The following is a 4,324-nucleotide window of genomic DNA, read 5'->3' as shown; positions in this document are numbered from 1 at the left end:
TAGCGCCAATCGACTAGTGTAGTCGGTTATGCATTGTTTGACTTAGTAGGCCACTTTTCTTTATGTTGTATCTTATCTATACTTTGTGTACATTGTAAAAGTGTATGGAAGAAGAAGAAGAAACCAGCAAGAAAACGTTTTGGCTTCCATCTCTCTTCTTGTCTCTTGAGTGAGATTCTCCTTATGCATTCTGTGTGTGTTCGATGTAGCATCTTGAGCAAGTCCCCCCACCACGTGATTCTTGACAAGCAAAATTAACATGGTAGTTTAGGGAGAGTTAGTGGTCCTCCAAAAAATTATCATTATCATTTCGCTTAGCGGTATGGTCGTATGGGATGAAGGTGTAGCAGGAGGTAGAGAAAATGAAAATGAGATAGAAGGATGATATTTTCCTCTTTCAAGGCTCAAGCTTCAATGGATAAGAGAAGTAGAGAAAATTTTCCATCATTAGGAGGTCTTCCTTTTTGCTTTTTTTGTGAAGGAGGGAGGGTGTATTTATAGGCATGAGGGAGACTATGCAGTTGACTGATTCTTTTGGTTACTTGTCAAGAGCCAATTGAGATTTATTAAATATTCATTTTGATTGCTTACCTACTGGATGGTGGCATGGGGATGATTATTTAATGATTTCCCTCTCTCTAAGTATCAAAAATGTCATTTTTTTGCCTATGTTTTCAGAAACGTCTTTCTCTTTTCAAAACGACTTCATCTGGTGGTTTTTGGCCTAGTTACTTCATGACTTATCAAGTATATAAAGTCATGTCATACTCTTTGATACTTAACTTACTCAATATCATGCTCATTCTTGCATGTTCTTTGTCTATTGTAACGTGTCCACTTGTATTTTCAAGACACATCTTAGCAGTCCATCGGAAAGGATGTCTAGAAAGCTCCGCCCGGCACTCCCATGGAATGTTACGCGGTTTGCGATCTAGGGATTTCCGTGTTTGCCACGTAGCGGAAGTATTCCGGCCGTTCCCACTTAGGATCGACCTGAATTAGGGTTTTCGTGATTGGTCATTTCCTAACAGCAAGTAGCGTTAGACCCAAGCAAACTACTTTACGCAGAAACGCTAGGTCCGAAGCTGATTCACGCTGCACTTGGTTCAAGGAGAATGGGAAACGAGAGGGATGCAAAGCTCAATCTCTCTGCCATAAGGCACAGTCCCATTCCGTTCCCCTAAAACAACGTAAATCGGGTTCAATCATAACTCTAGGTCAATGCTTTTGTTGTTCGTGTTCTTAGATGGCCAACCAGGACCACCTATCTGTAGGACGGACCTATGGCCCATCCTCCGCACTTTCCTCGGGTTGTTTTAGTTATTTAATTACCTAACACATTAGTTGGACATGTAACAACCAACTTCTTTAATTAACCCGTTAGGCACTAGTTCCTTCACGTAATCTTACCACTTGACATAGAAAAACAATATCAGACAAGTTCCTTATTAACAGGTTATCATATTTATCTTTGAAATACAAAGAGTCCAGCCCGTAGGCTTTATCCACAATCCGCCCGAAGGCTATCTAGAAATCCACAGGGATCACTAATCCAAGTTTCCGCCCGTAGACTAGTATGCGGGTCTCAAGATCCAATCCCGAGTCACGTTAGCCTCTTGTGCAGGGCCCAGAAGGCGAGGGACTTATAGCTAGAGCCCCCTCTGGCACCCAAGCGTCCTCTTGCTCCAAGTAGTGCTCAACGGAAAGACCTCTCGCGGCGGGCTCGGTCCACATGCCCGGTGCGGTCAACAACCCCCTTGGTTAGGGTCAGGCAGGCAGTCAGGGGTAAGTGAAGCTGTCTCTCCCTTCAGGACTTCAATCTGAAGTATAGATATCCATTTATCTTTTAATTCATTGATCAAACAAAGCCAAACAGTGCTCTAAAATCTGTAACAAGCACAAACATTTCCATTGATAGTTTTTTTTGTTGGCAAACTGCTAAGGAATGAATCCTTCCTTTTGAATGCATCCAGCACTCGATCCGGGATGACTTGCAACTTGGCAAGATCCCCTATATCCTGGGTTAGGGCGTACCCTATCAACCTTGGTCAAACCTTAAGTTCATTGGTTACTTCAGTTTATCGGCTAGTCTTTAGTTTCCAATCAATCTTCTTTACTCAAGAAAGACCACTAAATTAGGATGATTATTCATCCTCTTGCAAGATAACTTGCATAAGGACATGCCAACTTCATTGCGAGAACTTGGCCATTCCCTTGTAATCCAATCACAAGATCATATGACTTCGCACTTGTTGCGCAAGTGTCGCATCGAACTATGAGACAATGGAGTCACGAAACAATCTGTTTCAGTTTACTAGGCTGACGTCATTAGACCTAGGGTTTCTAAGTTTCATCTTGTAAGATTCTTAGGGACAAACCCTAGCTCACTTTCCAATTACATTTTCACTGTCTCTACATTTCGTGAATGTGGGCAAGTATTTAAGGTATAGGAATATCAGTTTTAACAATACGTACGATTAGGTCACGTATTAAATTCCCTAGTGAATTCTTGGGAATTCAACTTTTTCTAAACGAGTACTCCGCGGTTTAGGTGTTTTAGGTTTATGCCAATTTGGTTAACTCTAGAAGATAATTTCGAGATTACTTCCACATGATTCGTTGTCTATGCGTAAATTGATTTTTTCAACCCTAACTTATCGATTTGAGGTCATGCATAGGTTAGATTAATTTCAACTAATCTTTCCTTTACTTTGCAAACAAAATTCATGCTAAATAAACAACCTTTTACTTGATAATTTATGCAGTTGACAAACGATAATTTCATAGAGTTTATGCATCATAAGAATCATTTCATGCTTTGCACTTTCCATGATGATTCATTGCGAAGAGGATATGGGTTAATAGTGCGAGATGCAGTTTATACTTCTAGGCTTAATCGAAGTATACTTATTTTAATGGATAATAATCTAGCTTATAATTCATTTCAATGCATAAAGCTATTTGCTAGAAATGCATTTATGCTTTCTTTATTTTGCATGTTTCATTAAAAGTATTAATGACTAAGTTCCTTCGTCGTGAACAACTAGGACAAAAATATATCCTATTTCTAACAATTAACCTTGCATGATTGAATTACAACAATATCAAATAAAAATTAGGAAGGAAAACCTGGGCTTGGGGTGAGATGTCCATGTGGATGCTGGGAGATGACCCTCCCATGGCTGTGCCTTGGACTTTCTTAGGTGGCATTTCTGCCGTGGAAGCAACTTTACAACTCCTTTTTGATATTCCACCGTGGCTCACTTTCGCAATAACTTGCACCGTCCGTCGAAAGCAGTTTTTCAAGGCTTCCTCCTTGGAGTCGGGAATTCAAAAGGGGTGTTTCAGAATCTTTCACGACTAAGACCCATTAAGCCATGGGGAAGGCTTAATGGCCTTTGTAAGGACTCGCATGAACGGGAAATAACAAGGTATGGAATCCCTTACGAGGGTTTTTGTGTGGGAAAGGGAGGTGTTAAAAGACCCTCAACACTCTCTTTCCTTTTACGAGTGGGGAGAAAAAACAAAGCAGGCAAGGAATGGCTAAGGGGTTTAACCACAGGGGGGGTGGGGAGTAATCCCAAGGTCCAAGGGAAAGGGCTAAAGGAAATTTATAAAACACGGGGGTTTCAAAGCCCACGGGAAGCATGGGGGAAAAGGGGGCTTATGAGCTTTAACACGAGGGGGGGGTTTTCAAGCCCAAAAGGAAGCGCTTAAGGGTTAAAACACGCGGGGGGTGGGTTCAAGATGCCCAAGGGAAAGGGGCTTAAGGGGATTAACACACGGGGGAAGGGTAATAAGACCTTTAAGGCATTAGTTCTTTTTTTGGGGGGGAAAGGGGGCTTATCTAGCCCTTTAGAAGCTTCCCCCCAGGAAGCTTCTAAAGCTTCGGCCACGTGGGAGGGGGGAATCTCACGGCGACTCGGCGGTGATTAGGCAGCTGGGGGCGCAGACTGACAGCAGAGGCGATGCCGTTCTGGGCTTTGGCGGCAATCAACGCCTCATCCTCTCCCTCTCACAGCGTCCGGCTCCACCTTGTACTCCTCCCCTAGGCTCTGGTGATGACAGGCAGCCCGGCAGGTCGCACCCTTACGAGTCGAGCGGAGAGACTCACTCTCTCCCTCTCTGCAATGACGGCGCACGGCATCTTTTCTTCAAGATCTTTGCCCTCCGTCCATATTTCAGCTTGCGGCCCCCCCTCAATTATATAGGGGAGGGGAGGGGGGATCCTCCGTCTCCTACGTGTCGACGGGCATGGGTGCAAGTGTGAGCAAGCTCCAACAAGGAGCTTGCTCGACATTCTATTTCCCTCTCCCCCTCCAGC

The sequence above is a fragment of the Lygodium microphyllum genome, chromosome 30 (assembly GCF_053477565.2).
Source record: "Lygodium microphyllum isolate KBCC chromosome 30, Lygodium_microphyllum_v1.1.10, whole genome shotgun sequence".
Taxonomy (NCBI): domain Eukaryota; kingdom Viridiplantae; phylum Streptophyta; class Polypodiopsida; order Schizaeales; family Lygodiaceae; genus Lygodium; species Lygodium microphyllum.
The sequence above is the reverse complement of the archived record's forward strand: the minus strand, read 5'-3'. Positions refer to the sequence as shown.